This window comes from Trichosurus vulpecula, chromosome 1 (genome assembly GCF_011100635.1).
Source record: "Trichosurus vulpecula isolate mTriVul1 chromosome 1, mTriVul1.pri, whole genome shotgun sequence".
NCBI lineage: Eukaryota > Metazoa > Chordata > Mammalia > Diprotodontia > Phalangeridae > Trichosurus > Trichosurus vulpecula.
Genome location: NC_050573.1, coordinates 173,550,425 through 173,568,511, shown reverse-complemented (window position 1 = coordinate 173,568,511; position 18,087 = coordinate 173,550,425). Strand labels below are relative to the sequence as shown.

At 39.1% G+C, this 18,087-nt stretch overlaps 1 protein-coding gene and 1 pseudogene across 1 annotated transcript in view; one reads left to right on the top strand and one right to left on the bottom strand.

Annotated features, from left to right (window-relative positions):
* BMP6 (bone morphogenetic protein 6) overlaps positions 1 to 18,087 on the bottom strand; it is a 235,251-nt gene that overhangs the window by 200,309 nt on the left and 16,855 nt on the right. The window lies entirely within an intron of this gene.
* Positions 13,179 to 14,519, top strand: LOC118855064 (annotated as a pseudogene).

The window sequence follows — 18,087 nt, the reverse complement described above, 5'->3', positions numbered from 1 at the left end:
TGCAGCAGATTTGGAGTGCCTTAGACATTGGTTCAAATCTCTACCCTCAGACTAATCTCTATGTGACCTTGGAGAAATAATAACTTCTCTAGTCTGAATTTCCTCATTTATAAAGTGAGTTAGGGATTGCTAGATGGCCCCGAAGGTCCCTTCCAAGTACGATCCTATGAATAGAATCTTCTCATGATATATTGTTGACTTTCTTGTACTAAAAGGGGAAATGAGGCTTTATGTGGAAAGAGAATGGGACACATCCCACTGACATTTGAAAGTACATTTTATGTGTATTAGACAGAAGTCTTCTTTAAGGATGGTAGAAAGACCAGGTGAGAGATATTAGTCACTGTGGTGAAGTAAGTCATCGGTTAATCCTCAAAACACACAACAGCCTCAATTTCTAACCTGGTGAGACAGAATGGGTATTGGGGGCTCCTTAGTCCATTTGATCATTGGTGCATGTTTTCAGTTTGTCAACTTTAGCAAAAACAACTTCAGCTATCCAAAACTGTCCAGTCAGACTAAGAGACTTTCTCCACTGTAGTGTACAGTATAAAAGTAAGACTAGATTTAATCCTTGAAGTGAATCTCCTCATTTACACAAGTTACTCAAGTTCTACAAGCCCGGACTCCAACCTGTATTCCAAACTAGGAACTGAGAGAACAGGGATGTGCAGTAAAGGAGAGACAGAAGCCTAGAATAGGTCTTATGGACGAAGATTTTTGTCATGGCTACTAATAACTGTGGCAAGTGGTTCTGGAACCTCTTTACTGACCAGTTACAATAATGACAATATCTCCATGTCAAGGATGGAGTCCTCTCCAAGCCTTCTAACAATCACGTAAATTCATGGCCACCTGCCCATTTGAGACCCTTGAGGCCACCTGTTCCCATAGTCCTCTCAAGGGAGGAGGCTGGCTGCAAGTTCCAGAATTTGTGGGGAAGATAAAAATTGGCAGATCACCTTGATGGTACAATCTGGCCACCACATTAAGTAGTGAAAGGAAACCACTGACATGGTTTTAAAAAAAAGTTTGTCACATCAGAATGACAGGTTCTCTGTAATGGAAAACATCTTTAGCCCTTTCAAGTCAATTGGCAGAAGATATCATAACACAAATCTAAGTTACAGGGAGGGAGAAGGGGAGTCCAAGACTCAGCATTTGCCAGAAATCTAGGATACTTGGCCCATAGATAGCTAGTGTCTTTTGCTCAAAGTCATGCACTACTGAGACAAAAGCATAAGGTGAAATGACAGACAAAAGTTTGTGCCTCCTACCCTGTCCCATCCAAAAGGCAGCTAAGAGCCTATTTGCGAAATAATGGTTAAATCTGGTACAATAGCAGATTAAATTTCAGATTTCTTTTCTTCCCTCAAATTTTCCCATGCTGACCATTCTGAACACTCAACTATATTAGCTGAAAACACAAAGAGTTCACTTTGCTCACACCCAAGTTATCTTGGAATACACAGATGAAGATATACAGTCCAAACCCAGCTGAGGACAGCCCTCTCCTCCTGGAGCCTTATAACGTAACTTTTTTCCCCCTGCTGTGATCTCACTCCCAATGCATCACTGTTTTTTCACCACATCTGAGCACTGATCACTCAACAGCTGTGTTTGTTTACAGGGCTAGAAATGAATACAGGACAAATGGACTTCATCCAGCAGATTTTTTCTTTTGGCATTTCCCACTACACTCGACAATATATTAGTCCTTGTAGTCCAATTATTTGCCATCAGCATGAGCCAAGAGGGTGGGTGAAAAGCCCACTGGTCACCATCACCATGAAGGGAAATCTTTTTTATTAGTTGCTCAAAATTCAGAATTATAGAAAACCAGATCTAGCCCCTCCCTGTCAACAGGGCAAGGAGGTCACACCTGTACATCTGCCTGTACCTGACGTTTTTTCCACAACACAGGAAATGTGTCCCCACCTCTTCATTCCCTCAGTGACAAGCCCCAGTAAAAAGGATGATGAACTCCAGCAGTATTTTTGCAGTTGCAGAATCTGCCAGGGCTCTGCACAAATAGAGTTCAGCTTTCAAAATCCAAATCTGTAACACTATAAACTAAACTTTTATATCTGGCAATTCACCCTCCATAGCAAACCATTCTTTGTGTGAATTCCACTAGATTCTTTTTCATCGAGGCTATGTTTTTAAAGAGAAAGCACTGGTAGGGGATGATGGAGTAGTAATGTACAGAGCAAAGAGGTAAAGTCTGTAGAGAACTTTTGTGCTTTGAAAAATATTATTTTTTTAATTGAAGGTAAAGAGCCATTTTTGATGCTTTTATTTATTTGAAAACTTTTTAAGTATCCCTCTTGGAGAAGCTAGAACATTAGAATTAATTGCTGAGTTCTAAGTTTATATCTGAAACATACCTATAGTTGTATATAGCTGTACCTCAGAAACACAGATTGCTAAAATATCATCCCATTTACCAAAGACTTACAAATCTATTTATATGTGCAAATCAGAGCTTGGGGAAATAAACACACATGCAGGTTTCGAGGTCACTTACAAAACTTGGCCTATAGTACACTGTCACATTTTACGGGCTGTCTCTACGTCTTGCCAGTTGTTAGAAGGTTTCTGGTTCCCGACTCTACACTCCCAGTGTACAGTAATTACAAAACTGACTTCAGCACAGCTGGACGTCTCCATCGTCAGGCAGCTTTTACATCAAAAATATTACTAAGATTCCCTGTGTCAGCTTATTGCTTAAACCCTGAAGGAGAAATGTGAGAATATGGATCCATGAACAATGTTTTGATACAAGATATTCTAAACCTAATGGGAGCCATTAAAAATGTGTGGCATTACATTTATGTAACTGTTTTGTAAAGTAAGTGGTACATTATCTTGTGTCAGGATGTCAGCATTGTTATTTAGACAATGCCTAAAGTTTACAGCAAAATGGGACAGTTAGCAAATTTGTAAATTAGGGTTCCACTTGTGTGCTACAGTACATATTGTCTCTAGCACTTATGTAACACTTAACATGTACTTCCTTCTATCTCACACCACTGTCCTTCACACACTCAGCGGTCCTGCCAAACTGACATTCACCATCCACTAAACTTGTTCTGATTTTTCCTGTTTGCACACATTCTCTCTCCAGTTTCTAACTGCTGAAATCCTACTGGTTCTTTAAGAACTAGATCAAATGTCACTTACTCCATGAAACCTTCCTTGAGGCATGCCCCTGATACATCACTACCAATCTCTTATAGCACTCTATACTGCTCACGTATACCTTATTCTATTTTGTATTAGTTACTTGAGTATGTGTCTTCTCTTTCCTGCTAGACTATAAGCTCTTTGAGAGGACTGTACAGTCTTCATCTTAGTATCCTCCAGACCTACCACATTGTCCTATATATCTGTATCTTATCTGTTTCTCACTATTTCTTTGTATCTATACCTGGGGGAAAGTCCAAACCTGTGATTTGATTGGTATAGGGAACTATCAATATAAGAACTCTCTTGAATAGGCAAATAGGAAAGCCACGTTTTAGACAGCCTTGTGCAATATTGCACAGTGTCTTGCACTATCATAGGATTGAAGCTGGAAGAGATTTTGGAAATCATTTAGTTCTATTGCTTTATTTTGCAGATGAGGAACTGAGGCTGAGAGGTTAATTTGGTGCCTAAGGCCCCATAGATAGAAGAAAGTGATGGGAGTCAGGATTTAACTAGTTCCTTTATCAATAAAACAACAGAGGTTAATGCTTTGTTTGAAATGGGGGAGGGGAGTGAAAGGAGGGTGGGTTCCTTTTGTTCAGAAGCAAACACCATAACCATTACACTATGGAAACTGCTTGACACATTAAATATTTGTTGAATGAACAAATGCTGTGAAGGATAATCATTTGTTAAACTGTGTCCTTTTGCTTTTATGGCAGATGCCAATACATGAAAGTGTTGACTGAGCCTAGAACAATGCTCTGGAATACAAAATATACTTTGAGCCTATGAAACAGATTTCCTTTACTTGGGGCTATTTATATCCTAATTAATAAGGGGATTCTTAAATTCTAATAAAAGAAGATGGGTTTACAAGCACAACCAAAAATATTTGTTCAATAATAAATATAAGCAGACCTAATATATGATCTCTTAGGTATTTGAGGCTTAAAAGAAACATCTATATTCCAAGCTAATCCTTCACCACCCCAGGGTATAGTGTTGTTTTTTTCCTCTCATCACTAGATGGCAGGGATAATAAGGGCAAAGCTTAATAGGAGACTAATGAATATTTTACCTGAGAGAAACAATTGATGTAATGGGATACACTATTTTACTGGGAATCAGAGGTTCTAGTCCTGGCTCAATAAGACATGTGGTCTCACTCAGAATCACACACTCATGTAAGCCTCAGACTTAGCTATTAAACAACAATGAGGACTACCCATCCTAAGGTAAAGAGTAAAAGGAAAAAGGAATCAAAAACAATACAGAGTGGATCTTGAAAGTCTTCTCTAGTTAAACTCTGGAGAGGACGGAAAGAAGAGAAAACTGAAAGGGTGACGGAGGGAGAAAAGAAAGGTAAGGACAAGCTCAATAATTTTTGTGTGTGTGTGGTGTGTGTGCGTGTGTGTGTGTGTGTGTGTGAGAGAGAGAGAGAGAGAGAGAGAGAGAGAGAGAGAGGGAGGGAGGGAGGGAGAGAGACAGAGACAGAGACAGAGAGAGGTGGGGTTGGGGAAAGAGCACAGAATCAGGAGTCAGGAGGCCAGGGTTCTAATTTCAGTCTGGCAAAAACTATGTAACCTTATGCAACTCACTTAATGGTTAGGCCTTAGTTTCCTCATTTATAAATGGGAGGGAAGGGGTTGAATTCAGTGATCTCTCAGATTACTCCCAGTTCTTATGTTACAACATTCTATGAAAGACAAAATCAGGGCTGGTATTTATGTCCACAAATATGTACATATAAATATATATCTATGCATCAATACCATGATAGTCTAAAGTAATACCTGCTCATGGCTTGGTTTTTGTGTGTAACAACAGTGCTACTTGCTGCTACTGTGGCTGTGTAAAGCCAATAACACCAGCACACAGGAGGGCTGCTAGCACAGGCTCTCTGATCTGCTTTTCTGAAGGAAAGCAACTTTAAGGGGTTTAAAATCTCACTTTAATTAAACATACATATATCATTCACTTAGTTCAGGGGAAAAAGCCAGCACCCTGAAATTCAGAGAAAACAAAAACAGAAATTACAAGCAGAAATTATAGAAAAAGAGCAAATAACACAAATCAACAGACAGGCTTCCAGCTGTCTGACCAAAGCTATACATACATAGTTGCCAGAGAAAAAAGCACCAACAGTTGGGTTTTCAAAGCTGGAGGGCTCCTTAATGGCTACCCAGAGTCTCCACACCAACACTCTTCCAATGAGTGAGCCCCAAACAAACTGCTAACCGCAGAGTATATACACACTTCTTAAGGGTCAGAGAGCTTCACACCTCTGGAGAGCTTCACACCTTTCCAGGGCTTCCATCTCTCATGACCTAATTAGCAAAAGGGTATGGGCCTTCCTGCAAACAAAGGCAAGACTCAGTCAAAGGCATTTGATTGCCTTAGTGCTGAGAAGCACTACAAAACAAAAGACAATGAAAAGTCCCACTTTGCTAACCCTTACACTGTGTGCTATTTTCACTTTTTTCCAGAGCTACTTCCATCAGTGATGGTACTGTCAAAGAGCAGACCGGTCTCTCTAAGGCTTGAATTCCCCTTCCATGTGCCCCTGTCCCAAACTATCCTGTTCACAGAGTATATTGGAAGTCTCCTCAACATTAACTGATTCCAGTGCAGAATAGTACTGTATCTCTCAATTTATAAAAAGAGGCTTCAGATCGAACTTCTATCAGTTTAGACACAGGGAATTCTACACTAAAGCGATATACTGCTTTTTTTTCTGTCCACTACCCAATTATGTTAAGTTGGATCACACTCCTGGAAAATTTACTATAATTACTAGCTAAGTGCTGAAGGCCATAATGTTTTGATTGTCAAACAGGTTGTACATGATGCAAATATATGACTTAAGAAGTGATTTCACAAACATTTTGGTAACAGTAATCTGACTCATAAAATCCAACATAGTCTCATAGCACACAGCTGTGTGTTATAAGTAATCTGAAGATAGTCCTTAAGCAATATCAAATAGCAAAACCCACAGGATTACTGAATAAAGTTGTATCCTGAAAAGGACATTGTTTTGCATTGTATTTTTACTATTCACCCTCCAATTTTGTATTCCTGTATGTGTGTGTGCATAAAAAGAAAGATATTCTCTCATCTTCTAATTGATAGCCTTAAACTGATTTGATAAAATCAAATATCATGAACTAATTTCTTATAAATCACTTTAGTTATTGGAAAAGAGTCCCTTCCTCACTCCTCTTACTTAAGAATATTCTGGCATTATGAATGACAACTGGGTATAATTTATTTTCCACCTAGATAAATCTGTACTATTTATTCTAGATCATTCATCCATTAGACATTCATTAAGCAACAACTGTGACCACTGCCCTATGCTAAGCATTATAGCTGCTAGAGTACCTTGCAATTCTAACATTCTATGATTTTCCTCCTCTTTCTATTCATTAGTAAAGATGCTGACTGATAAAGGAGTAGTGTATTTAAACAAACAAAAGAGGGAATTTTCCTTTAATCACCTGATTAAGTAACAGGTGCTTCATGCTGGGACTTGCTTTGATAACCAGTATGTAAAATGTGCTGAAGCTTTCCTTTAAACTAAAATTATTTTGGTAACATATCAGAACTCTTTGAAAATATCACCAGAGATAGTACCAGGCACAAAATAAAATCCTAAGAGTGAAGCTGGCTCTCTGCTTAATATTCTCTGCTGCTATGTGAGATACACTCTGACCCCTGGCTGACACAGTCTCTTATACCCTAAGCTAATATAGTATTTTATTACACCCTCCTAATAAAATTATGAAGCTACTCAGGCCCTGAGGCAGGGCCAGTCAGAAAAAAAAAAAGGAAGTAAAGAGGACAAGGCGTAGAAAGAAAACATCTATGAAATAATCTACTTAGTTATTCTGGGCATATATCTTAAATATAAACTGCATTTCTGAGCTAGTGGCTACTTTCAGAGCTGTAAGAACATATGACAAACCTGGAGCAAGAGCTTGGTACACTTTGTCCTTCCAAAACCATTTCCCACTAAGTCATTCTTACTGAAGGAATCTTTAAAATATCTCCTGTATCTCTCTAATGTACCTATCATGGAATATTGTATATTCTAGTTATCTGTAGTTTTGTGTTATCCCTCTACTAGATTGTAAATTCCATGAAGGCAGGAATGGTGTCTTATCCAAGTTTAATATGTCTACCTCCCCACTAGTGCCTAGCACACTTTTCTACGTAGTGTAGACGTTCTCTTATTTTTGTTGAAATCCTTAGCTCTTACATCATATTTATTTCTGAATGTACCCCTCCCTCTTCCCCCACCACTCAACTATCTCTTGTAACAAAGATTAAAAAGAAAGAGGAAAAAGGAAGTTCATCAAAACAACCATTACATCAATCACATGTGACAGCATATACAATAATAGATGTGTACTTAATGTTTATATAATGAGCAATGAATAAATGTTATTTTTGCTATTCTTGCTTTCTGATATGCACTATTGATTAGCATGGAACATAAGTAATAAAGTAAAATTACATTCAGCTTCTGATTGTTTTTTGGTTTTGGTTTTGGTTTGGTTTTTTTGCAAATGGAAGGGAGAAATGGTACAAATGGTACAAATAATTCAAAGAAGCAAATGATCCCAAGTAGATTTTCTATCCTATTTGATTTTGGAATATCTACATAGCTCAGAGTCGTAAATTATTTTCTAGTTTATAGAATACTTTCCTCATAACAACTCAATGAGACAGTGAAAATATTACTATGCCCATTTTGTAGATGAATAAACTGAAATTCAGACAGACTAAATAATTTGTCTAGGGCCACAAATCTGGTGAAGGTATAAGGTAGGACTCAAACTCAGGTCTTCTTGCTCCACCACCTACCACAATGACTCTATCTGCATCAGACAATGCCTTCCTATATCTGAGTTGCTTAAGCTCTTGCAGCAAAATTATGCTTGATTTTCTTGAGCAGAAGCTTAATGAAAAGTAGGAGTCAGATGTATGCTTTGTAAGGATTAAAAGTTTTCTGTAAATAATGCAAACTCAGAAAATAGAAAATTGGTTCTACAAAACATTATGGCTGTTTCAGAGTTAATACAGAATGCTACCTATTTCACAATGGTCTCAATTAGTTCTGTAATAAATAACCTTACTTGCTCAGTTTAATTGGAATCCTTTACATTTCGCAAGGAAATCATTTACCCTGAAAAAATGATATCTGATAGTGGCCAGCTCATATATGATATCTTGTTGAGGTGACCTCCCTGAACAGCCTCCATGTCTAAAGCTACAGCTATCAATAAACATTTATTAAGCACTTACTAGGTGGCAGGCATTGAGCTAAGCTATCATAACTCACACTGTGTGTGATTATTCCATAGAGCTTTGTAAATTTAACTCAGTGATTTCACCTCATAATGCAAATTGCCAGGTCTTTCTATGGTCTCATCCTTAAACAAAAATGAGTATTTCAATCCAACTACTCATTTTAAAGAATCTAGTTGCTTTCTTCTATTGGGATACTAATGATTACTGGGGTCCTGTATGACAATATTAGGGTCTGTTGCCTGGAAATTCTATTGGGTAGGCTGAAGAAAGTATATAGTAATGTTTCTATGGAGTTCAAGGAAACATCATCACCTCTTATTTTAAAAATCAAAACTAGTCCTGAAACATAGTAAGTTAAGCACCGCCTTGTTGAGAAGCTTCCAGTTAGGGAGGCTGATGTCTCCACTTTATTTCAGTTGGCAAGAAGCCCCATGAGGCTGATGTAGGATCCATTCCTCTGCCAAAAGAATATACTTTGCATTTCTCAACGCAACTCTTTCTGTTCCCAATTTGGCAGAATAATTGGCAAAACCTGGAGGTAACACAGCAAGTATTGTAGGTCTGATGGTACTTGCTGGTACCAGAGAGGAAATGGACACCAGGGCCTTCAGGAAAGATGGCATACTAATAATAGAAAGTGCCTGAATATAACCTTTGCATCAGGTATATTTTGAATCTTACTTCATTATATGTAATTTAATGGATGTTGTATAATAAGAAAGAATGTGGTGTAGTAGAGAGATATCCCAGAAACCAAGAAGAACTAGAGTTAAGCCTTGCCTCTGACACATAATGGCTATGTCACTTTAAGTTACTTAAATTCTGTGTTCTAGGCAAGTCTCTAAGACTATAAGTTGCAAAGAGGTGCCTACCTCCCTTGGTATAAGATGTTTTGAAACAAGTCCCTATCTCTGTATAATGGGGACTCACAAACCATATTTATACATTCAGAATAATTTGTGGGACTGAATATTCTCTAGCTGGTAGAGGAGTGCCCAATCAGGGTGCCACTGGATTTGGGCCACACTGAGAGATGGTGGGGATACAGAGAAAGCTTTAGGGAGGACTATCAATGCAAAAGCAAGGAAGTTTACACACCCATACTGAAGGAAGAGTAGTTGACAAGGAATTGGTCTTAGGACCCACAATAGCAGTGAATGAAGCAGGAACTTTACTAACGGGGCTCTGAGTTTGTGAGGAGTAGGAACCGTGACTGAAACTATGGGAAAGGGAACCAGACAAAGCTCACCAGAAAAGAGGACTACAACTACTGCTTTGCTAAAGGGATCTATTTTATGCTGCCTTTGGTAGGGAAAAAAAAGCATTCTGTTGTCACTGGTTTTTAGCCTTGGTGTTTTCTGAGATCTAGAAGTTTTGATGACCCAAAGGCTTAATCTTAAGGCTGTCGGTGACCCTCTGAACTAGACTAAGTAAAAAATAGTCAGGTCAAGCAAAACCAATCTTTTTTTGAAATAACAACAATCCTCCGGTGTGTTTTTAAATAGTTTTAACTAAGGAGATTCATAGTAATGAAAAAAATTAAGTGTTTCCCTCCTAGGCTTTGAGTGAAAAAAATCAGTAGTTTACATTTCTATAATCATAGAGCTTGAAGAGACCTGAGAACTCAAATGATCAGGTCCCTTGCCTTTAGGCAGATGAATATTTAAGCTATCCAGAACACATTTTCTTTAAGATCCACAGCTATGAAATGTTATGGTTTTTGTCCACGGAATAAAACCAGCTTCAGGGAAGGAATTTATAAGCTTTGTTGCATGGCAGATAGGGAAAGGTTGGGCATTTGTCTAAGTCAATAGCTATTTCTCATAACCCAATTGGTTATGTAGAAACTGCCATACTAATTGTCTAGGTAGGTATTGGCAAGCACAGAAAGGATAGACGAATCTGATCTTCAGAATTCGATGTAATTATCTCATTTGGACAGAGCATGGTGTGAACTGATTGATCTTTGAATACAGAATACAGAAAAACTCTGTCCACATATTTAAGGCATCATAAGACCACAAATTTAGAGGAAAGTAAACTAGACACCATCCAGTTCAACCCTGTTCATTTTACAGATGATGAAACTGAGGCCCAAAGAGGGGAAAAGCCTTGGACAAGGTCACATAGAAGGCAATTCAGGAAGAATCTGAATCAATGTTCTCCAATTCCAAATCCAGGACACTTTTCCGTTATCTACAAACTATATGCCACTAATATGCCACCTCACAAATGGCATCTGTTGGTTACAAAATGAGCTGGGTGAAAAGTTATGGATTCTAGAAAGAACTAACTAAAAATATTTTAAAATTTATCTAAGCTATTATAAATGATCTTATTTTAATCCTAATAAGAAGTAGTTGGAAGATAGTAGGCAGAAGGCTGACTACAGAACATGATAGGATTGGTCTCCAGTTCTGCCACTGACCCAAACTAGTCATATGACTTTGTATGTATCATTTTAACTCTTGGTGGCCCCAGGTCTCTAAGACTATACAGAGAGTTGCTTTTCTGTATCCATGAAGGGATTTTCCATACTGAGAGTCACCCACACAGATGAAACCACAGATCCACACCAAAAAAAAAATACAACATAAACTAGCATTATCCTCACAGGTCATTATTTTCAAAGGTGCAGCTCTTCCTCATTAGAGTAATCACATTATGCTCTTAAATAGGAGGAAGGATAGAAAAGCATATGCTTTATACTTTAGCTATTCATTTTTAATGACCACATTCCAAACAAAGTTGCAATTCCATTTTAATATCGTAGCTTAAGTAGATGCATAGTCAATCATGACTGGTGTATTGAAAGATACTTCCTGAATTTAGGTCAGCTTGCTTTAGTGTTCATGAATGACCAAATACTCAGAGGCCAGGATGCCAGAGAACCATTGTCACTGAAACTTCTAGAATGTAAAATGTACTGGCAGGACGCACATGTTTATCTTTTCCATGTGCTGTTTAAATTATTCTTATGAATAGATCTTTATCTAGATAGCCACTGCTTTTGTCCTTCTTCATGAAAAAAAAATTATGTTAAAACAATTAACAGATGATCTACAACTTGGAATTTGCTTCCTCAAGGCTTGGGAATACAAATCACAGTATTTGCAGGAGTAAATACAAAAGCTAGACATCCAAAATGGAAAGCCCATAGGGAAGAGTTTGGTATGGAAAATCACCTTGCTTAGAAGAGAAAAGGTCACTCTTGGAAATCACTAAATTGCTAATATCCTGAAATATATTGTGAGCAGGTTTATCCTTCTAGAGCCTCCTCTCTATCCTCTACCCTATCCCTTCTATGAAAATTCTCTCTCTCTCTCTCTCTCTCTCTCTCTCTCTCTCTCTCTCTCTCTCTCTCTCTCTCTCTCTCCCCCACCCCAAACCCCATCCCCTGCCCCTTTCACCTCTCAGGAAAGGATGAACTATACAAATAGCCTTTGTAGTTAGTGGTCTTCATTGGCCTTTGAGAAAATATTTTAGTCCAGCTGTTTATTTCTCTGGCCAAAGAGTTCTGTGGAAAGAGTACCATCATACTATCTGGTGAGGGCCTTGGTCTGCCAACCAAAAGGGACAAGGACTAGATGATTTCTAAGTTTCCTTCCAACTCTAAATCCTATGATTTGATGACTCCCACCTAACATTAAGTGATTCCATAAAACTAAGACTTTAGGCAAAGCACAACTGTTAGAGGGGGGAGGTAGTTCCCTAAACAAGCAATAAAGTCCTGGAGATGAGGGATGGATGGGAGTTGGCAGATGGCTCAGCATAGTAGCTACAGTAGGGGACAACTAGAGAGAAGAGAAGGGCATAGATCTGAGCAGGAGAAGGAGACAAGGAATGTTCTGGTCTCCCAAGACTGAACTAGTGTCTTAGTAGGGTAAGACAATGTTAAGGCAGATGTCTAGTCACAATGTTTTAAGAAAGCTATGGGAAAATGTTCCTAATAAAGGCAATTTTATATAAGGTACGCTCCATCAGAGAGAGTAAAGGTTTTACTTCATCCTTCCCCGAAAACAAATTTCTTTTTGTTTGGGTTTTTTTTGGAGGGGGGAAGGCAGGACAATGGGGGTTAGGTGACTTGCCTAAGGTCATACAGCTAGTAAGTGCATCAAGTATCTGAGGTCACATTTGAACTCAGGTCCTCCTGACTCCAGAGCTGGTGCTCTACTAACTGCACCACCTAGCTGCTCCTGAAAAAAAGTTTCTATGGTAACTAGGAGGTATAGTAAATAGAATGGTAGGCCTGGAGTCAGGAAGGCCTGAGTTCAAATCCAGCCTCAGACACTTACTAGTTGTATGACCCTGAATGAGTCACTTAACTTTTGTCTGCCTCAGTTTCCTCAACTATAAAATGGGGGTAACAATAGCACCTACCTCACAGGGTTGCTGTAAGAATCAAACGAGATAATATTTGTAAAGTCCTCAGCACAGTGCCTGGTAAATAGTAGGTGCTTAATAAATGCGTGTTTCTTTCCTTCCATCTTATAGCTGAGAAAGAAATCAAAGGGATTCTGAATGCTATCCATCTTAGGAAAGAGATTTGCTTGGGAGAAATTTTTGGTATAGGATATAAAATATATAAAAATTCTGAAAATTGGTGTGCCCTCATCTGCTAGCCCACAGCACTCAGCTTCCATTAATCCACCTGCTAACTCTCTCACCTTCTCAACACGGTGCTGCTGCATCCTTGTCACCTGCTTTCTGGAGCTACTGCTACCACCGGAGCCTCAGGGCTGCTGCCACCAGAGCCAGCTCCTGGTGGACCCACAGAGAGATGGACCCTCCTGATCCCATCATGGGGGTTACAGAAGCATCTAAGAGAGATACTGATCACAAAAAGATGAATCTAGGAGTTGATATCTACCTTATACTCTTCTTAGTGTTCTTAAGGAAGATACTCAGATTGCCAGAAAGAATATGGGCAAAGAGTACCTGCCTATTGCAGTACTGGCTGAATTTTGCAAGGCATCTTCGGAACTGGCGCTGGGCAAAAATAACAAGGAGTTGAAAAGTGGCCAATACGTCTCTGTACAGACTACTTCTGGAACCAGATTATTGGGAATTGGGGCCCATTTTCTGCAAACATTCTTTAAGTTGAGCTGGTATGTCTGTCTTCCCAAACCATCCTGAGAAAATCACATCCCCACCTTCAGGGATGCTGGCATGCAATACTGGCAACCACTACTATGACCCCAAGAGTTGTGGCTTTGACTTCACTGGAGCCATGGAAGACATATTGAAAATCTCAAAGCAGAGTGTTATGCTCCTGCCTGGCTGTGCTCACAACCCCACAGGACACAATCCTTGTCCTGACCAATGGAAAGAAATAGTATCCCTATTAAGCAAAAGAAACTGCCTTTTTTAAAACATGGTGTGCCAGGTGGAGATAGCAACAAGGTTGCCCGGGTTGAGTGCCACTTCATTAAACATTCTGTCATATGCCAAGAACTTAGGTCTATATGTTGAACATGTGGGAGCCTTTATCATGGTGTACAAGATGCTGATAAAACCTAAAGGGTGGAATCCCAGACGAAAATCCTGAGTCATCCCATAAATTCCAGCACCCCTCTCAATGGGGCCTGAATTGCTCCCACTATCCTGAATAGCCCTGATCTGAGGAGTCAATGATTGCCAGAGGTAAAATGACAGATCATATTAGTATGTGACCCCAATTGGTTTCCAAACTTAATGAAGAGGGCTCCCCTCACAAATGGCAGAACATAACTGACCAGATTGATATGTTTTGTTTCACAGGTCTAAAAGCTGAGCAGGTAGAATCGTTGACCAATATATTCTCCATATATGGCTGCACCTCTACAGCAGCGGTCACATTAGGCAATGTAAACTATCCATGCCATACACTAAGTAACCAAAGAACTCTCCCTGGTAAGATGAAGCAGAGACAACCTTCCCATCTACAGACTTTGCTAGTTAAGATTCAAGGAGATGATTGGGCTAGGGAGGATGGGAATGGTGGTGATAATTTCTTCAGGCATAGTGCTTAATGCTCAGCTATTGAATGTATTTCAGAAAAAGATATGTAAATAGAGTAAAAGCATCTGAAACTGGTGTTTGGAGCTTTGCAGATCTAACACAAACTCCTCAAACCCATTCTCTACAACTTTTCCAAAACATTTTACATTTACAGTAACTCAACAAAAAATCCCACCCTAAAACCAGAATTCCTCAACTTCTCCCCTTCCCCCAGGCTTTGAATGTCCTGGCATTATAATGTTCAAGAGCTTTAATCAAGATATCAAATACCATTTACCCCACAAAACAAAAACCATATCATATGGTGCTAAAAGCTTCAGAAGGCCTGCCTAGTAGTTCTAATGCCTGCCTCTTATTGGCCTTCCATGACTGATGGAGGCAGTTTGAATTGCAAGGGTTTGTTTTATGCAAATCATGAATGCTGCTACTGCTGGCAGGAAGGAGAATAAATCCTTTTTCTTGGTTTAAAAAAAGAAAGAAAGAAAAAATGGCTCTTGCCCTTTGAACATCTAAAAACTTTTTAACTTTCCCATCCTCCCCCATTTTTATTGCTGGTTTCCCCACTTTGTTCCAAAGATCCAAATCCACCCTCATTTCCCTCCCTATCTCTGCTCTTAAATGAACTTTCAAACCTTCCTATCAGGACACAAATGCTTTGAGAATTAAGTAGAACATCACTTAAGGAATGAGCATGTTCTCTCCTCACCTTTCTCAGCAAATGACAGGAGAAGCAGGTAAAATGACTATACTTTAATATCAGCATCATTGTAAAATTTTGAATTGTCCCCCTCTCTGCCACTACTCAACCAGACCACTTAATCACAGCTGTCCAAAGCCTGTCTCCTGATAAGTCTGAATGAGGCAGTCCCAGGAGATGAGTATTTGGAGCTGTGATATCAGTGTCTCTGTGTCACTAGCCAATCTTAAAAAGATCACCCTCCAATGTAATCATGTAGGTCTTCATGCATCCTGGTTTTTGTAGACTGGGAAGAAATAGATACATATATATATTTACATATACATATACATATCTATAAATTCTGAAAACTAGGAACTAGGAAAATAGTAATAGCATAATATCCTAGACAAGTTAACTCAAAGTGAAGTGACAGGGTTAGCTGGCCATAAGTATCACAGGGTTAAGTTTGTTAGAACATATTAGAAAAATTTCCTCAATGAATTTTGAATCTAGTTCCACCATCAATTCGCTGTCTTTCCTTGGCAAGGCACTAAATTTCTCTTTTGCCATCTGTAGACCGCAGTTATGATTTGGAAAGGGGTTAAACTAGATGACCACTGGAACAACTAGGTGGCATAGTGGATAGAGTACTGGGCCTGGAGTCAGGACAGACCTGAGTTCAAATCTAGCCTCAGACGCTTAGTAGTTCTATAACCCTGGGCAAGTCACTTAACCTCTGTCTGTGTCGGGTTCTTCGACTGGTAGGTGAGCCCTTCCTCATAGGGTTGTTGTGAAGATCAAATGATGTAATACTTGTACAGAACTTAGCACACAGGAGGCACTTAATAAATGCTTGTGCCTTTTCCTCTCCTATTCTGCAATTCTTTCTTGATATGATTCAATCCCAACTTCTGTGACACCATGCTTGTAGACCTTGTTAAAATATTGATGTTGACTACCAGGCTGCAAGCATCTTCAGGACAGGGGCCCCTGTCTCCTCTAAAATTTTTAGCATGCCCCCACTCATGACTCACAGTCTCTTAAACAGAGTAGATGCTTAATAAATGTTGGATGAATTGACTTGAGTACTCTATACTCAGCCTACCCTATCAAATGAAATGAGTAATAGGTTTATGAATTTTGTGCTTCTACTGTCTGTACCAACTCCACCTTTTCCCTTTCTCCACCCCTAGTCCTCCGTAGTCTGGCATACACGGAAAAACAAAATGCTCTTCAAGACGACTAAGGAGGGCAAATTTGTAATAAAGTCCAGAACAGCAATTTGTTCTTAATTCTAAAACTGGAGCATCCTTTTGTAGGATAATCTATGTACTAAAGGGGGAAGAGATATTTAATCTTATTTGCCTTTAAGCAGCACTTTTTATAACAGTCTGTAAATATAGGCATTAGACTCATGTTTCACATCTTGTATGTGCTTGCTACAATTTGACATTTTTTCCAACCCATTTGGACGCTATTTTATTCCCACTTAAGTAGTCTCCTTGGATTGGCTGCTCGCAGTTTAATTCTCCCTGATTCATCTCCCCAATGGTCTGGAAAGTTGAAGGAATAAAGTTCTGGAGAGACAGTGATGCAATAATGCACGTCTGTTTCAGGCAACCAACCAAGAGACCAAGCAACCAAGAGACCACCCTTCCCTACCTCAGCAACACCTCCTTGGCTCCTGGATAGGAGTATCACAAACCCGGCTAATAGCTTTGATCTGTTCTCAGTTTTTAAATGCTCCCGGTTGCCTAGTGGGGAGCTAAGTGACTTTGCTTCAAGAGACATTATGTCACCCCTTAGCCCTTATGTAAACAGAATGTCTAACACCTTCGTAACTGAAGCCAAGCAAGTCTAAGGCAGAAACTGACAAGATAAGTGCTTTTTGCATCTACACCTGCAGGAAGAGTCTTGTTTACTAACATATACACTTTCTCCAGTGTATAAAGCTGGAAGCAAAATGTTCAGACACAGTAGAAGTATGACATGGTTCTGATTAATGATAGCTGATGCTTAATAGCATGCAAAAGCGGGGAAATAATATTTCTTCATGCTCAGAACTTTTCGCCACTCTAGAAAGCTGCAGCATGTGACTCTAATGTAAGCTCTGAGAGGGTGAAAGTGATTTGTCATTCACATGCTCTAACGAGATTATCCACATTAAATGGTTCTAGGGATGACAATAATAAGCGCATACTAAAGATAGAGAATCTTGCTTTCAAAGTTCTCAAAGGAAAATTACACCTATCATCCAATTAATATACCATTTTGTTTGTTTTGGGTTTTATTATTTGAGGGTAGGGTTGAGAGCTATTTTTTCATTAATGTGAAGGAACTCCTGATGTGGATGCTATTTTCATCAATGTATATATGCAACTGTTCTCTAATTTCTAGTCTTAGAAGAGTGCCTGGTACACTGAGAGATTGTGACTTACACATGGCCATGTAGCCACTATGTAACAGAGACAAGACTTGAACCCAGGTCTTCATGCCTCCAGGACCCACTGCCTATCCACTACACAATGCAACAACTCTTTGTGCTATTTCAGTACATTTAGGTTACTCTATATAATTTCCCCAAAATCCACAATGCCATATTGAGCACCATTGTTTGAAAAGAACATGAACAGTTTGAATAGAATGGAGTCTAGTTGTTCTTGGTATAAATATAAAATAATAACCAGCTGTTCTTTGAGGTAAAAAGTCATAAGGAAGTATTGTACTTATCTTTCCTTATAAATAACATCCGTCAAGTCTTGGTCCTTGTCTCTGAAAACAAGTTATTACTTAAGCTTATAAAATATTTGGAGAAGGATGCATTGAAAGAAAAAGCTGGGAGTGAAATGGGGTCTACCTCCTTAGAGATCTTGGCTGTCTGCCCTAACCAAATTTCCAGA